The sequence below is a fragment of the Serinus canaria genome, chromosome Z (assembly GCF_022539315.1).
Source record: "Serinus canaria isolate serCan28SL12 chromosome Z, serCan2020, whole genome shotgun sequence".
Classification (NCBI taxonomy): Eukaryota; Metazoa; Chordata; class Aves; order Passeriformes; family Fringillidae; genus Serinus; species Serinus canaria.
In genome coordinates, this window is record NC_066343.1 from 39,767,013 (window position 1) to 39,785,238 (window position 18,226).

Genomic DNA, 18,226 nt, shown 5'->3' on the forward strand with positions numbered 1-18,226 from the left:
TTTGTTTTTGTTTTTGTTTGGTTTGGATTGGGTTTTTTGTTTGTTTAGGTTGGTGGTTTTTTTGGTTTTGTTTGGTTTGGTTTGATGGCTTGTGTTTTGGTTTTTTTTTTTAATTTGGTTTTTTGTGGTTGTGGCTGAGAATACTCAGAAAATAAATGTAAGTTACTGCTTCATCTTTGTTATTTTCCCAATAAGCACTAGACTAAGGAAAAGTTAGATATTAAAAAAAATTAAACATCTAGTTTGATTATGTCCTAAAATAAAGTATTCTTGTAGGGATTAAGAAAGTTGTTATTGTAAATACTTTGTAAAATACAGAAGTAAAAGCATTTGAAAGAGGTCGGTGTTTCTGGAATTGCAGGTTATGCAAACTGCATATTATTCCATATGAAAACTCTGTAAATCTGTAAATACAGATGTAAAAATACATCTGTATTTTTACTTATATTACTTTACCAAAATATAGAACTACAGAAAAATCTATTGAATGGTCAGTTCCTGTTTGAATAACCTATGCCACATTTTGATTTCTCAGGCACATTAGTGGAAAGAAAGGAAGCAAGCAGTGACAGCAAGCAGGGAATCTAGGAAGACTTGTGGGGGAAAAAAGCCACTTCAGTTTTTATGTTTGTCTGGACCTGGGGTACTGACGATACTGAGTGATCCTGCCTGTGCATCTAATGGTTCACCTGTAGTGAACTCTAGTAGTAAAATCATAAAAATAAGCAATAACTCATGACATGACTATCCATATACCACTGCCCAGAATCTTTGTCTTACATCTCATTGCAGTGCAAAGATGTTTTGTATTAGATGAGCCTACCCAATATCAAATTGTAATCTGCAAATGACGGAAATTGCTTTGTAAGAAATAGATGCAGTTTTCAACAAAAAAACCCGCTCCCGTTTATTCATAGTTTTCTTTGGGAGGCTAATTCCAAACATGAGGCAAGAAATAGCGTACCTTTGGGCTGTTGAGTTTTGTCTGACTGATTTAAAGGCAGTCACAGAATTACTTCGTTATAACTTCCCCTGTAGACAAGCAGGTTCTTTATGCCACTGTTTCAGTCCAAGGAGCCAAATAATACCTTTTTTATTGCAGTATTTTTAGACATTGGATACATCTGGAAAAATATTCAAGCAGATAATTAGATTGCATTAGCAATGTGTCTGTTGTGGTTTCCCTGATCCCAAAGAAGGCAGCCCTTTATGAAGCACTTGGCCACAGACTCTGCAAAATCTGCTGTGTAAATTGGCCCACACTAAAGCATGTGGAAAACATTTTTTGGCTGAAACTTGAAACCATTCATGTGGCTTTGAGACAGGGAAGCTCAGCCTGCCAACATCAATAGAACTTTGTACTACAAACCAAAATGGTCATTTAGACATGTGTACTTTCATGCTCGCAAATGCACTGAGGTCAAATATTTTTTAATCTTGGGAATTTTTCCTCTTTATACAGCCTCGTATTTCATGCAGGAAATGAGGCTGAGTACAACAAACACAAATCATTGAGACTGACAGGGCATATTGGGTTCAAAACCCAAGCTTTGACTCTAATTGCTCTCCGAAGGCCTTTGGCTCAAGGTAACTGTTGATTTAGTTCAGCTGTTTCAAATCAGCACTGTAAGGTCTTGCTAAGACAAACTGGTTAGGCCACATTACATTTGCTCCATTGGATCCCTCGGGTGCAAGTATAACACAGTTAGCATTTTAAAAGATTGCATTTGTCTGTACACTGCAGGCGGCAATTATGAGCAGGAAAATCTTTTGTGAAAGATGGTATGACCTTCCTTTTGGTGAAAGAGTGATAATGGCTTCTTGTGGAGGTAAAAATAATGTTTCTATTCAAAGTTCAGAGGGGGACCTAACCTTGTTTCTCATGCAAGTGAGTCTTGACAGAAATTTGTTGCCATTATTGTTGTTTTGCTTTGATAGTGGTTTAGCTAAATAACGCATATCTCTAAAATGTCTAATTTTTGTTACTCTCCTGCTGCAGAAATATTGCACCACCTTCTGAGGGAGGTGAGGTTACTAAAGAAAAGCTACTTTCTTTATGAATTAAGAAATTGACACACACTCAATTCCATGTTTTAGTCTTCTGTATTATTGACTGCTTCTGACATAAACTGGGTCTGACTTTTCAGCAAGGGAAATCCTGGAGGATTACCCAACAGGATATAAATCTGCTTGGTGTATTATATTCTCTTACTGTTGTTAGCAATGTAAGTGCTGAAGTTTGATTTATTCCAGTATATCCATTTGCCTGTCTACAGTCAGAATTTGCATAGTAAAGATGTAATCCCTGAGAAGGAAAGCATGGTGAGCTTTTGCCAGGTTTAATTCACAAAGCGCTATTTTACAAGTTAACTCTTCCTGGTCCGGAGGTTGTTACTGAGTGTTACACAGTGGCTTAATTATCACAGCTGAAATCAGCTGGCCAGATCAAAGTGCCTTAAACACAGTAGTAGGCTGTAGAAGCAGGAGGGCTCTGAGTCACCTGACACCCTACTTAATAGTCAGCCCCTACTGACTGAAATATGCTGAAACCCACTGATCAGGGACTGTGGCACACAAGGCATGTTGTGTACAGCACACTCCCTGTGTATTCCAGATGAATTGGGAATGGCCGGCACATGGTTGGCTGTACTGGCTTTCTGCCAGCTGGGCAACATAGGTGAGCAGGTGATCTAGAGACAAGTCTGATTAATTTTGAGGATACTAAGTATTGCATGCATGTGTGTAGGTGGCAGCATTCTTGTTTACTAATATTACAATGCATTTTTGATGTTTCTTATGAATTTTGACTTTAATGAAAACATTCCTAAAGCTACTTTTGTCCTTATTTTTCAGTCACAACACCTATGTATGTATCCTCAAACCTAGTGTTTCTTGGCAAGAACTCTGCTTATTACCATCTTCATTGTCTGTAGTTACCAAGAATTGAGAGGGTGCTTTCAGATCCTTTATTGCCTGTTCTAAGAAGTTCCGTTCACTGCTGTTTCATACCCTTAATCGCCTGTGTTGTTCCAAAGAGACATAAGCAGTCCTCCAGGATGAGACACCTTTTCTGAATCTTGGGTTACATTGAGCCTGGCCAGGTGGGCATGAGCTCGTTTTTTCTGTTCTCCAAACTAGCTAGAAACCTTGTTAGTACAGGCTCAGCCTGAACATAGTAAGCGCCTCTCAGAGCTGGTATTCTAGTTCAGATTTGGTAATGTGTCTTGCAGCTTTGAGCTAACTGGAATATAGTCAGGGCAAGTTCCTGTCGGCCTAAAAATTGCTGCGTATGCGTATCCCTAATGGAGATGTTTAGGCTGGGTAAGAAACTTGCACTGTGAGTTGTTTGTTGCCTTGGTCCACTGAATAAGAAGAAAGTTTCTTCTTTGTTTCATGAAACATGCTTCTGCTGTCTTTTTACAATAAATTTAATTCTACGAAATTACTTTTATACCCACCTTGCTTTCCAGAAGCTGACAATTCCATGTACCAGATAAAAACCCAAAGCTGCTAGTTCACCTATTGCTATTTTAATTACTTTTTTAAATGGAGAAAGGGACTAGACTGTGGAGAGCTCCAGCCTGTAGCATGATCTGATGTTGGAGGAGTTTGTGGAGAACTATGTCCTGTGAGGGGGTCCCCACAGTGGAGCAGAGGAAGGACTTCTCTCCCTGAGCAGTGGCAGGAACAATGTGTGATGAATTCATCATAACCCTCATTTCCTATCTCCCTGAGCTGCTGCAGGGAAAGAAGTGGAGGTTGAGATGGAAGGAAGTATGAGAGGAAGGTGTTGTTAAGATTTATTGCATTTCTCATTATCCTGCTCTGATTTTTTATTAAGAAATTCAGTTAATATCCCCAATGCGAGTGTGTTTTGTCCTTGATGGTATTTGGTAAGTGATCTCTCCTGATCCTTGTCCTAAACCATGAAGTCTTTGTAATATTTTCTGTCTGCTGTCCAGTTGTAAAAGGGAGGGATGGAGTGGCTTTCCTGGTTTCACAACTGCTGAATAGAGATCCATGTGACACATGTAACTACAGAAGACTAAACCCCTTCATAGCCACTCACACGTGTGTCTCTAATACTTATCATTAAGGCGTCCAAAGCATTCTCTAAACATTAAAGAAAATTTATCCCTTTTCCCCTGTGAGGTATTTGGGAATGGATATACGAAGTCATTAGTTCACAGCGAGATAATAGTTACTTGAAATTTTATTGTCTTTTCCTGTTCCTGAAAGGATAGATGTTGTTATGGCAGCTGGTAAAAGTCAACTTTTAATAGTAGTAACTAGGAGTACTTTCAGCACAGATTAGAAAACAAACTAACCCCATGCTGGAGACTGAGATATTACTGTTTATGACTTAAACATTCTCATTAAGAACCTTTGCCTACTATAGAAAAAACTGTATTACGAAAGCTGCAGGAAAGACCACCACACCCTGAATGGGGCCCTGACTGAGGCCCTACACCGCTCGCTGATGAAGATAAATAAAGTAACAACTCAGGGCTGGGCATTAGAACAAATTCACAGGGGACAGACAAGCTCAGCACCTTGGGAGGGAGAGCGCAGCCCCGGGCTCTCGGCTGCCGGGCCCGCGCAGGCCTGGCCCGAGGGCGGGGAGAGGCTTTGGGCTGTGGGGAAAGGCCCTGCTGGGGCAGTGCCCGCCCAGCCCGGCTGTGCGGGGGCTCGGCCGAGGGGCCCCTTCGCCCCGGAGAAGCCGCGGCCGCACGAAGGAGCCGGGGGTGCCGCGGCCCCGCCACAGGATCGATCCCCGAGGGCTCCCGGACCCCGCTCCTGGGCACGGCAGCACGGCCCGGCAGAGCCCGGCGCTGCGAGGGCCGCTGTCACACTGGGTCCCTGCGAGGGAGGCACCTGGGCGTCCCCACCTGCCCGCAGCGACATCCATCCACGGCATTCGGTATTTTTGGGTGGGGTGGTGTCGCGCAGTGGCGGCGCAGCAGTGGGACCCTCACCACCAAGACCAGATGGAAGGGAGCAAAGAGACATCGTCGGCACCCTCGGAAGGGTGATATGTGTCCGCCTTACCCCTGTCACTCTCTCCCTGCCCTCCCACCCCCATGCACACCTCTTTTTCTCTTTTCTTCAGCTCTTTCTCTTTGCCTCTTTTACTATTAAATAAAATATATATATTTTTTTTTTTTTTTGGCACCAAGATCTAACCTCGTCTGGTTTTAGTCACGTCTTTTGGGTATATTTCGAACAGTTCTGGGTTTGATCCACTTTTTTTCACAGAGAATTAATTAGTTTCTTCTGCTCTTCTGTGTTTAAACCGGATCATAACACCCCAAACCAGAGAGCGTAGAGGGTCATTGCAGGTATTTTTAGAAATCAGAGAGTGAAGATAACACCAACATCATGCACAGTTGGAAGATTATGTTAATGAAAGCCAGATTCTGGACTGAGGGAAGAACTTACAGTAAATATATGCAGCGTTGTATGCAAAACCATTTTGACACCCTGCTAAAAATTATTTTCATGCTTCTTTCCTCCACTTTATGGGAGAATATATTTGCATTCAATTTATGGAATGATATTACACTGATTTTGATTTTTAAAAAATTAAAATTAAGTGAATATGTTACAATGCCATTAAATATTGAGCATTTTCCAGTCTCAGTAAATTCGAGTAATATTCTGCAAATGTTGACATGTCTTTTTTTGCTTGGTACTTGCTCTTGAAACTAATCTGTTCATCCCTAGTTAATTGTGTAAGATCCCCATTATTAACCATGTTCCTTTTATGGTCCAAATTCACTAATATAAAAATAGTGAATCTGAGACACACGTTTTTTCCTTTCTATAAGAAAATAATCACATATGAGAGTGTAGCAGACTAGTACAAATAAGGACTTTCATAAGTCAACTTTTATTTTTCCCCAACAAAATTAAATAACAGTAGTTATTAAAAAATTAAATAGCAGTAGTTGACTTTCAGATAAACATACTGAACATTGTGCTGAAATAAGTGTAGAATAACAGGGAAAATAAATTTGTCACTAGCAGTTTCCTGCATTAACAAAAGTAATGTGTCTCATATTTTGTGGTCAAGTCTGGTGTGACAAACATGAAAGCAAAAGCATGAAGAAATACCTTAAACAGATGATCTCCCAAACACAGTCACAGAGCTGGTGCCCAGCCAAAATGTCCTTTTCAAACACCTCAGACATGACTGTTCAGGCTTGAGCTTCTCAGCCAAGGCCACTTTGTGGTATGTGTTGGATTTGGAGTTTGTTTTCATCACTGCCTTTGAGAGAGGCTGAGACCTTGCAAATGCTGCTGAAAGTGATTCACTGTAGTGCCCCTGCTAACAGCAATTTATAAAGCTGGAGGGTTTGCTCTTGAACACTATAACTTCTGATTAAAGTGTTTTTCTTTCTTGTTTTCATGCTGGTTAGATAATTTTTTGTCTTTGCTAATATGTGTCTGCAATGTCTCCCCAGGTGTAAAACACGATAGACAAAATGTTAAGACCCCTTCACTTCGCCTTTTTGGAAGGTTATTTATCCTTTCCATTTTTATCTGTGGGGAAAGCTTCCTCTTTATCTATCAGCGTTTACTTGCCTGTGTTTGTTAAGATTTGTTTTCACTTGCTTACAGGCCCTCCTTCATGTGCCTATAGGCATAGAAAAGCCGGTGTGAAGCACAGGGTTTAGATATACCTACTGATAGCGAAATGATGAGAGACCTGAAAGGGAGGGAAAATTCAGGGAACTGGAAGAGAGGAAAGAAATATTTCTCCCAAGGAAAATTCAAACCATGTATTTAACAAGCCCAGACTGTGCTAGATGACAAGTTCAGAGAAATTCTGTATTTTTTTCTAGTCAAATCTGTTTTTGCACAACGGTGAAACTGATTGTCACCTTATAACAAGTTTTACTTTTTTGAAAACTACTTTAGTTCTGAGATTCCTGCTCAAACTGGGCCAACCTAATTTTCATGCATTGCAATGGGGAATAATGCTTTTTTTTTTTTTCAGAGAGAAAATGAATGAATGAAATAATGGAAGAATAACTGAGGTACTGTGCTGCTTCCCAGGGACCTCACACATCCACATCTTGGCTACACTCTGAGTCTCTTCTCTATGAGAATACACATCTATTGAATTAATAGAAAAGGCTGACCTACAACTAACAATAAATCACACTAAACTTTGTGCTTCAAATTGATAACAGTTACAGAATTTACTGTTAAAAGCACTAAAATACAGACTTTATGAATTCATGACTATGCTTGGTTATTATCAGAAATGTGGGTTGTGTTTAGTGCTCTTTGGAAGATGAGTTCTGAATTTTAAAGGCTGCTTTTTTGTCACAGGGAAACTATTTTACTTGAATCTGGCTTATGATGACAGTAAAAATCAGATCTCTAAGAGACATCTCTAAAAGAGAAAATAATCTGGTGTTTAAAAGAATTTAAATCTCTACTGACAATCAAAAGAAATCTTGTCCCCTCCCCCCTTATTTTTCCACTGTGTATTTTTGGGTTGTGTGAGAACTACAGTTGGGATTGTTATGATCTCTTCAGTCATCATGTTGCTCTATGTAGGTTTTATGTTACAGTTGATAAGATGCTGAACATTTTCTGAGAGATCAAAGTGCTTACTATAATGAGAAAAACATACATACCAACAGTTGTATGGCAAGGGTAAGGATTGCCTGAAGCAGAACGAATTTCTACAGATTGCTTGACAATGTAAGAATAATATAGCACTACAATCATGAGAATAATATTGCTTAATAAATCACTGGTATTATATGTCTTACAGTGAAACTTAGCATTTTATGAATTACTAAACACATTTTCTTCTTGATTAGCTATTTCATGTTCAGAAAACCTCTTCCTTGAAACTCATTTGAACAATCTCAGTTTTATTTATACTGAAGAATATTAGGGTGGGCGTGGCAGACCAATACCAGATGTTTATTTTGTTTAGCAATAAATTGTAGTCTCAGGCTTACACTTCTGCCCATCAGGCACAGAAAAGTTTGGCTGTGCTTTGGGAAGTACACACTGATGGTCTTCTATGTTACTGTGATATTGAACAAGGACTTGTGAGACTCCAGTTTCATCTCTGTAGTGGGTAAGGGATGAATTTCATAAGAAACCTCCTGACCATTCGAATATCCTGAAGTCTCCCAGGAACTTCACCCTCACCCTTACCACTGATTCCCTGGATGTGTAGAGTTTGTGTAGTGTGGGCCTAGGAAGGAAGGATAAGAATAATTATTTCGTTAAAATCAATTTCTTATTTTCCCATTTTTTTCCTATGGCATGCATAAAATCAAATGAAACCTGTTTCCCTTGGTTTTTCAAGAAAAAAGAAAGTGGGGCTAGAGTTGCCAAATCTTGTAGCCTTTACTAAGGTGTGGCTCACTTCAGCTTTTGTTGTATTTTGTATGGATGAGAACTAGAAAATTAGCTAGTATGGATTTATTGATATAATATGTGTTAACATTTACAGAATCTGAAATCTTAGTTCATGCTCCATACAATATTGCACAATAGATGGCAGGTTAAGCTTATGTTATGATCAGAAATCATTTCCTTTTGAAAGAACTAATGTGGACATTTCATGGCTACAAAAACAAAACAGCCCTTCTTCATGGCTTTATGACTTCAAAACTTTAACAAGCCTTAGAAGGAAAGTGGAGTTTTCTTGTGCCTGAAGCATATTTGTTCATTGCAATCTGTCTCTCTTCCTTTCTGTCAGTTATTTGAGTGTATTTTCCTTCAATATGTTTATTAGATTCTGAATTAGAAGAGTAAAGGTTCTATCAATTCAGTAACTTTAAAAGAGACCCTATGTCTTTACGTAGCTGTTATTCAGATATTCCTTGTCCCTTGCAAAATGATTAAGCAGTACCTCAGTTTCACACCATCAGCTTGAAAGGCATGTTACATACTTTATATAGTTTTAATGTTCTGTGGCACGTTATTTTTAACTTCTTTCCTTCTTTCCTCCCCAAAAAAACCCAAACCAAAACAAAACCAAAAAACCCAAACAAACCACACAAACACTCACCTTTGGATATTTTTTAAATTTTTTGAAGTAACTTGTTGAAGTCTGAATGTAAGACCTCACAACCTGTGAACTTCAGGCTGGGATTTTTAAAAATTAGGTTTTTGTTGACTTCTGCAGCAGCCACAGAGTTAAGCTCATGCCAAGTGGTTACATTCTTTTACAAGGCCTGGGAGCAGATTTTTCTGCTGCTGTTTGCACCTGTTTCTTCATTTTTCTGTTTATACACTGCTATTTATAACTTAGAGGTTAATGATATTTATGTAGTTCTTTAGAATAGGATGGTGTTGTGGAACATTTTATGGACTAAAATGGATAGAGATTATAATAGCTATTTAGAGTACTATTGCATATTGAAATGTAACAACAGCGTGTCACAGATGACATATTCTGAGAAATGTAGCAAACCTTGTTGTAATGAATCAGTGGCATATAATCATTGTCCCCATTTGTTGTAATGTGTCCATTTGCTTATACCAACATTGCAACCACTCTTTACCAAATTGCCTTAGTGTTGTCTGTGACTTTATTGCTTCTCTGCCTTATCACATCAGGTTATAAGTTAGGTTCTTGGCTGGAATTCTGCAATTTGAAAGATTGTTCAGCATCTGATAAGGTCCATGTCTTTCCAAAGGTGTAGTCTGAATACATTTCACACAAATAATATGCTTGTATTTATGTCCACGGAATAGAAAAGTAATTTCCTGAAGTTTTGCAGTTCAGAGGCAGTTCCTGACACTGGAAAATAATGCATTTTAAGTAATCTGAGGACGTTAAGATACCGTTTTCTTGCTTCTGGCATACTGTCCTGCTAAAAATATTGCATCCCTATGTTCAATGATTTCTTAGCCATATCCTATCTGCAAGCCTGGCTAGCGAAAAATTTTGCTGAAATTGTATAGATTTGTATTGTCTGTTGTTCTTCCTTCTTTGGAGTTCACTAAGCTGAGCTGTGCTAAAATGGGCCCCGCTATGCAGACTTTTAGTAAGAACGTTTTTGAAATGCCCTCATGGCCCATTTATGTAATAACAAGGGAGACATGTCCTGACCTATCAATCTCACTTTAAAAGAGCTGTTCAAAACATTGTGTATTGTGCACACAGAAACCAACAGACAAGAATGTTTATTATTGCAACAACTTTGAGCCTGATAAAAAATTCCTAAAGGGTTCAACTGGGAGCTTAAATCAAGCTCTTTGTCTCAAATATGTCACAACATCCTTCTACCTGACAGTTCACATAACATTTAGTCTTAAATTGCTGAAATTTTTTTTATTATTATTTATTTTTTGAGGATTGGGATTTATTTCCCTCATTTCTTCCTTGGTAGTCTTTTTGGTTAATAGCCAGTTGGACTCTGGCCAGGTATTCATAACTCAGCATACTACATTTTTGTTTCTTAAATACATATTAAAACAACCTAGATTTTAAATAACTTTTTCTTCTTTTTTTTTTTTTTTTTTTTTTTTTTACTACACAAGACTCTGTTTATCAACACTGAGTCAAGATAAACACGCAGTAAGGAAAACTAAAAATATTGCAGTACTTATAAACACATTGTAAAAGTAGAGTTCAGGTCTCCAATAACACTGGAATTATACCAGCCACATTCTGATAGCAGATTGGATTAATCATCTGATGGTTTTCTCTTGGTTTATTTTTGATGTCTTGATGGAAACTGGCTAATGAGCTTCATCTAATTTTGGAGTCAGGTTCACAGTTGCAACAGAGTGAAGAAATTCCAGTTTGGACCAGAAACTAAAGACTATGTCTATCCCATAAACACTGTCGATATAGCTGTGCTGATCAGGGGTGCAGTAAGGTAAAATTTATAACTAGAATTGCTGTCAACAAAAATCCAGAAGAAACAGCTATATCAGCAGTATCAGTTAAAATTTTTGGCCATTGAAGAAGAGGATCAACTAGAAAATTGTACACCCATGAAGTATGTCGTATTGCTCATGCTAATGTCATCTGAGAACTCAATGGTTTCACTGTAGTTAAGCAGCTGGACACAGATTGTTTCTATTAATGCTTAAACCTTTTTTATCTTCTTTGGTTTGTGGTTGTGAGTAAGGAATATGGGGTGACTGATGGAGACTCTGCATTGCTATTTAACAGTCAAGTTTACAGAAAAGCAGACTAGAAAACCTTCTAGGTTCAGGGCAAAGCTAAGACATGAAGAAAAACAACAACAGGCAATGTTTACCTTAAAATTGCCTGTCTTGTTCCTAGTGGAATTGATGGAGTTCACGCATTATATTGCAGTTGATCATGTCATCATCATTTGAAATAATACACTGAAAGACTATTGTGCCTTTACATTATAGGGAGGTATTTTGTTGCATTGTTCTAACACTGTACCTGAGTTGGTGCTATTGGCATAGTTAAAATAGCTGAAAGTACTGTGTCAGGCCTTAATTAAAAAGTCATAATTATTGTTTAAGATTTATACCAAAAATGTGCCTACTTTATTCTACTCAGCAGGGGCTCAGTTCTGAAAACAATAGCGATTTCAGGATAACCTCCAAAAAATTGTCTGATCAGAACTGATTGAGCCTGAGTATGTGTTTGTGTTGTAAAATAAGAGTACAGCACAACTAGAGTACAAAACGTGGCACAACAGGTGTAAAACAATGTTCTTTCTCTTCATTCTTTGTCATGTTCCTTATGAGTTAATATTTTACCTCTTAGTTAAAGTACAATTTTGGCATGGGATTATTCAGTAAATCTGCCTTATAGAAACAGCCAATTTTGGAATACACTTGACTGGGTCTAAACAGCAGGTGCTGCCATGCTCCTACAAGCTCCAACAAAAACCCATTTTCCACTGTGTGTTTGAGATTTGAGGGACTGTTCAGAGCTTTTTTTCCCTGAGTACTGTAAGGTCTTTAAAGATCATGAATGGCACTTTAAGCTGCCATTGGCAAGATCTCCACATTGATGAATGGTGGACTTTTTAGACTCACTGTGAAGGTAACATGGAATTTGAGGTGACTCTGACTTAGTGTGTGACACGCTGCTCAGGGCTTTTGGTGCTGGAGGAGATCAGAGGAAGGAAATGAGGAAGTCACATAGTCACTCAGACATAAAACTGGCGTCCAATCAGTACTCTGTCCTCATTTTCTTAGTGGCCTTCCCCAAGCATGTGCTCTCTTATTTATAAAATAGGCATGTTGAAATCAATTTATATTGTTACATTATCAATTATTATTGAGCTTTAAAAAATATTTGTTATATTTGTGAAATCCCTAAATTTTCAACTTATCATTGCCCAGCAGAAGTCTCAAATAGCAACATGCAAAATCATTTTATATTTGTCAGCGGGAAGCCAGAGACTTGATTATGCTTTTGTGTTTGAGATGTGGAAAAGAGAATTCAGGAGGATAATGTCTGGAGTGGCAGATACTTTTTGGCTGTTGCACCTGAAAACTTTAATGTCATTTATAACCATGTGGCAGGCTGCCTACAAACTGGAGAAGACAGTCCCTGCAGTTTGTTTGATATAGAATTCCCCGAGTTTTTTTTTACCATGCTCTGTTAGACAACACTGATACCACTGAAGTCAAAGTGGCTTAGCAGTAAAGGACTGCACAGACAGATACTTATGCCTATTTTAGAGCTGAAAGCAAATGAGGCTTGTGAAGATAGTCTGCCATATAATAAGCTTTTGAGTGGATTCATTAAGTTTCACAGGGACTTTCCTATTAGTTTTCTGATGATTCTGATTTTGTAAAGATTTGCCCTTTAAAGTGAAAGATTGGCAGTATTAAAAACATTTTCACTTTATGGTTAGGATTTTTTTTTTCATAAATTCAGCAAAAACCTTGCCACTGACATCAGTGGAAATGATAGTTAAACTTGCCCAAACATAGGTTTTATTTTTTACTTTTCATGATTTTATTCAAGGAAGTGTCTAATGTTCTTGAGGAGCACACTGTAATAATCCTGGTAGGACAGAAGAAAGGAGTAACTGAAACAAAGGGAAAAAAGACATTAATTTTGCCAGGTGAGCATAAATTATTTACTTAAATTGATGCTTTTGTATGCAGAATCTTACAAAATGAAGTAAATTTATAGGAATTTAAACAATTTTACAGTTAAGAAGTGGCATCTAACTTCAGTAGCAAAGAGATATTGAAATTTTATTTTAAAATACTGCGGGTGCTGAGGTAGGCATTCTAAGTAAAATTCCAGAAAAACACCCTTGATATTTGCAGCAGAAAAAAGAAAAGAAAGTATAACCTGTAGTGGACACTGAAATTACTGCAGTTCATATCCAATTAGAAGAGAAAAATATTTCATCTAACATAACTTACTAGAAATTTGTTCTGAGATATTTGCAAGTTAATTTCATTTGTTGTCTGAATCTATGACTTAACCTTTGATTTACTCCTCTATTTCTCCAAATTCACCATTTTTCTATTTGCAGTGTCTACGGCTAGATCGTATCTGTTTTGTCTTTTGCTACCTTGCATGCAAGTATTAATGTAATTTTGATAGTCATATTAAAGCAATATTAATGATATCTTAGAATGAAAGGTGATTTTTTTCAAACAAGCTAACCCTCAGTACTTGATTGTTTAATAGAATAATTTTTATAAACTTTCTGTTTTATAGAATAATGATGTGTAGTAGTAGTAGTAGTAGTAGTAGTAGTAGTAGTAGTAGTAGTAGTAGTAGCAGCAGCATTTTGAAAAGAAAGCCGGGCACATTTTGGTCTTTTTATCCTTAATTTGGTATGGATGCAAAATAAATTAGTTGACAGCAAAACACTTGTGATCTAAATGAAATACTAATTTGGAGTCTTAAAAGTATACTTTGTCTTGTAATTAGGTCTGTTTTCTTAACTTATATATCTCTACTTTAGAATCAGGAAAAAATTGTAAGTGAAATAAAGTCTGTGTCTTACTTTTCAATTGCAGAATAGCTTTTTATTGAGGAATGCAGCTAGTAAATTATCATAAGGAAGAGCAATAATGAAAAAAAATTGAAGCATAGATGTCACAGATGTAAATTTATGAACTGTCTTAGCACTAGGCAATAATAGGCTCACAACAATTCCCTGTATATTGCAATTTCCTCTAGGGAACCTCTCCTACAACCATCAAAAAGCCCTTTCAGGTTGGGTGGACAGGAATACCGTGCTAATACTTTAATTCTACTGTGCACTAAATCACTTTTAGACCAGACACAAAGTCTAGCAGGTTGTCACCATGTGGCAGCTGAACCAGAAAAGATGGAAATGATATAGGTCAGAGGTTTAAGCACCTGGAAGGTCTTAAAGTCTACTGGGGTGGGCACTTTACATCCTAGTTCATGTGGACTTGGAATAAAAACTGAGTCAGTGGTCTTGATGTTGACACCAAGTGAAACCATGTTTGTACTGAAAAACATTACATCACACCCCCTATAATTAAGCCTAGTAGCAATGTCATGGTTTATTGCCCCTCCTGTTGGAATCAACTGCTGCCTTTGTGATGATGGCATTTTCAGTTGAAGGCTGGCAGGCTGCAAAGGGATTAGGAAGCAGGCACACGCACAAATACACACCCCCATGCCCTATCCCCCACTTTTGCATTTAGTACTTTTCCACCAAGAACAGGAAACCAGTACAAGTGGTCTGGAAAACTAGGACTTGACCTACATATCCAGTGGAATTCCAGAGGCTAGAGGCTGAGTTTTGTCACTGCTGTTTGATCCCATAAAATTAGAGTAGATTACAATATAACAAGGTCATAAAAATGCTGTTGTGGTATTCTTCACATATATACAAAATAAGTAAATAGGGAAAATATGACTCTAGTATTTTCTGTGCTGGAAATATTCTGGTCTTTTAAAGTGCACCATCTCTAACTAAAAATTGTTTTTTGGACCATGCACACCTGAATGTATAGAATTCTTCCTATATACTCTCTACAGACTTGCTTTCACATGCCAAAAATGAGAATCTGTGCTTTGAAAAAGAAAAAAAACCAACCCAAAACACAACAGAAATGTGTCTGATTTCATGCTATGTCCTTTCAAAACAGACCTAAAAAAATATGACTACAGCAGCCTGAGAAACCTGGTTTTAAATATGCATGCTTGTTGCAATTCAGAAAGGAGATGATTCTTGAGTTACCTTTTTTACTTTGGCCTTGCTGGTGCACCTGATTGGGCTAAATTCTTATCATAGGTAAGAACAGATGTAAGTCAAGAATATCTGTTAAGATGATATGAAATAACTTCTGTCAAAGAGTTAGCTGGGTATCACTGAGACACAATAAAACCATATTAATTTTAATTTCTTCACATAAGGTACTCCTAGAATATAATATTTTGTAGGTTTTTGTGTTCTGTTTCCTTTCTCTTCTTCCTGGTAAAGTGACATTTCCAGAGCAAATAGCTTGCTCATGAACCTATTCTTAAGAATCCCTTAAATCTGACAGTAATGAGGCCTTGAACTAGCACAAGATGTTGGCTTTTCCTTACCTACAGTCTGAGTGAGGACAGTATAATACAATGAAAATTAAAATATACCTGTTGATGTTTTTCAGATACGTTTTAACACCAGTTCTGTTCAAAAGCAACCCCTTCTTTCTCTAAGGATATACCTACAGAGACATTGCAACAAAAATAGTTGTGAAGAAGAGAAATACTGGAGAAATAGTGCAACCTTTCCACTTCTGTATTGTATTTCACAAACTTCTCTAGTGCTTTGGGTAATATTCTGATAGCTCTACTGGGAAAAATGGTAACTGTACCTGTTCCCCTGCATTTTCTGTGCATACGTCTGTGGTTATGTTGTACCACCAATATGAAGTGTAGGAAGGGAAATTTCCCAAAGGAATTAGTGAGAGACGATATGTTGGAGCTGGGGACAAAGGCAAAGAAATGAAAAACCTGATCCTATTTCAACACAGTCATAAGTCTGATCAACATTGCAGATAAATTGTAACCTTTTCTGTCATGAAAGAATATACGGTATGAAGCATAATATGCCCAGGGTTTGTTTTCACCTTGTTTTGTAGTGTTGGTGTTTTTTTCAGTCCAATTTGTTGATGAAGTGCATGTTGAGGGTGATGGCTGGAGTAATAAAATGGAAGATCAGGGTCACAATTCTCTTACATTGCTGTCTCTCTTGCAGAAATTCTTATTTTGTCCATTGTTGATAGATCTCTAATGTGTTGCAGAACAACAAATGCATATGTATAAGAGTGTTAGTTACTGAGAGTTACCTGTTCAGTTCCAATTATGAATGATAGCTCTCCACTTCCTTTGTGTGTATTTTAAAGTCCCCTGGACACAGATTGATTAAAGGTAAGGATCCATATCAATTAATGAAAAATTTATAAAATTTTGAAAGAACCTTAACATGTGCCATTTAAAAACTAATAATTTCTTTCCTTTCTTTGCATCACAAAATCTTTCTTACATTGGGAATATATGCTTAATAATCAAAAATTTATGCTGTTGAATTAAGGAAAAAAATGTGTCACTGGATAAAACAAAACAACAACAACAACAGAAAATAAATTAGATTCGTATGATTTTAACTGTTCTTTAATCTGCTTCTGGGCAACAAAAGTGATTTGTGTCAGCCTTTATTGCATTAAACTTTAATTTTCTTCCACAAGAACAGGATTATATAAAGGAGTATTGGATTGCACTCAGCATGGATTAGCTGAGTGGTGTCTTTGCTGCCAAAGACCAAATGGATTTCCTTCCTTTTGTGATTTATATTTTTATTGCTGTTTTTTTCCCCTCCTTCTAATTCCCATTACCCGTTTGTTTGCCAGAACTGAGATACCCTCAAGAGCAGCAGAAAGGCAGGCAGAGTTATTGGCTTATTGCATATATTTATGTTCCAAGGATTTTTACTAGCCAGCGTCAAAGGAATAAGCTAGCCCTCAGCCACAGAAGCTGATTGCTAATTTATAACTCAAAAACTAAAAGCTCATTCATTGTAAAAGGACATGGGTTTTTATTTATACACACACACACACACATATATGTGTGCATATATATATGTATGCATAAGGACTTTAACTAGTCTTCTTAAAAATTTTCAAAGTTTGTCTAATGGAGATAGATCGGCAAGGGGTTTTTGGACATATAAATTATTAACAGTCAAAACAGATGCTTGCTGTTCGAATGGAAGAGGAAAAAGATTCACTCAGTACAGATTCAGGGAACATCCAAAATCTGAAGGGATAAAATGACAGAATATAACATATAGATTCTTACTTACAGACAATGTAATAAATTGAAGTTTGTACTTTGCAGCTCATTTTAGAAATGATAAATGAATTTTTCAGTCTTTACATTTGAACCAGTAAGAAGATGCCTGGAGGTAGATGAGACAGGTATTTAAGAAAAGAATATTCAAACTATTAAGTTACAGAGGTTGGGTTGGGTTTGTAGGCAGTAAATTATGGCAGCCCAAATAGCTGGCAATACTCTCTCAGGCAGATTCAGCCACACCAAAGAAATTTCAGGTGCAATAAAAAATTATACACTATACCAGAACATAAAAAGTGGTTGTTAAAAAGTATAAGTGAAAAGTATGATTCTTCACTACAGGGTTGAAGAAGGAGCTGAAGTTGACACTGCTGTCATTACACCTCCAGAATAATTAACAATAAATTCCAGAGCACATTTTCTATGGATCTGTCATAAAAATACTTAGCAAGTGAAAGACAGTCCAGAAGTTTGAAACTGAGATGTGTAACTGCTGAAGCCTGAGCTACCTACACATGCATTGCGTGGTCCATAACTCAATACACAGTCAAACCTGGCCCAAAAGTTTAGTTTTCTTTTGTGAGGTAACCCTGACCTTTTCTTAAATTTACATGTAAAAGAAACATATTAGAAATTTCAGTTGATTCCTCATTTGGCAATTCTGCCTGCTGAATCTTAGCAAAGGATACTTCCATATCATTTCATGCCAGAACTGGAACCTGTCCTTATTCTTCAGAACTGGAACCTGTCATTATTCTTCAGATTAAGGAGTCTTTGTTCATGTCATTTAGTCGGGGACTTAGTTCATTTTGATGGTACACAAAAAAGAAAAGAGGGGAAGTATTTTTATATTATCAAAATGAATCTTCATGGCTGTGGCTGTGTTGTTTTCTGAAACTGTTGATTTAAATTGCTGACCATTGTCCCACTCTTGCTTTATTTTGATTGCTGTTAGATTTC

At 37.3% G+C, this 18,226-nt stretch overlaps 1 long non-coding RNA gene across 1 annotated transcript in view; it reads left to right on the forward strand.

The window, feature by feature from the left end:
- Nucleotides 1-1,689: 1,689 nt before the first annotated feature.
- The window catches only part of LOC127061040 (uncharacterized), a 125,864-nt gene continuing 109,327 nt past the window's right edge, over nucleotides 1,690-18,226 (forward strand). Inside the window, exon 1 of the long non-coding RNA XR_007780452.1 lies at nucleotides 1,690-1,829. This is a non-coding gene — a long non-coding RNA (uncharacterized LOC127061040). The remainder of the gene's footprint in view (nucleotides 1,830-18,226) is intronic.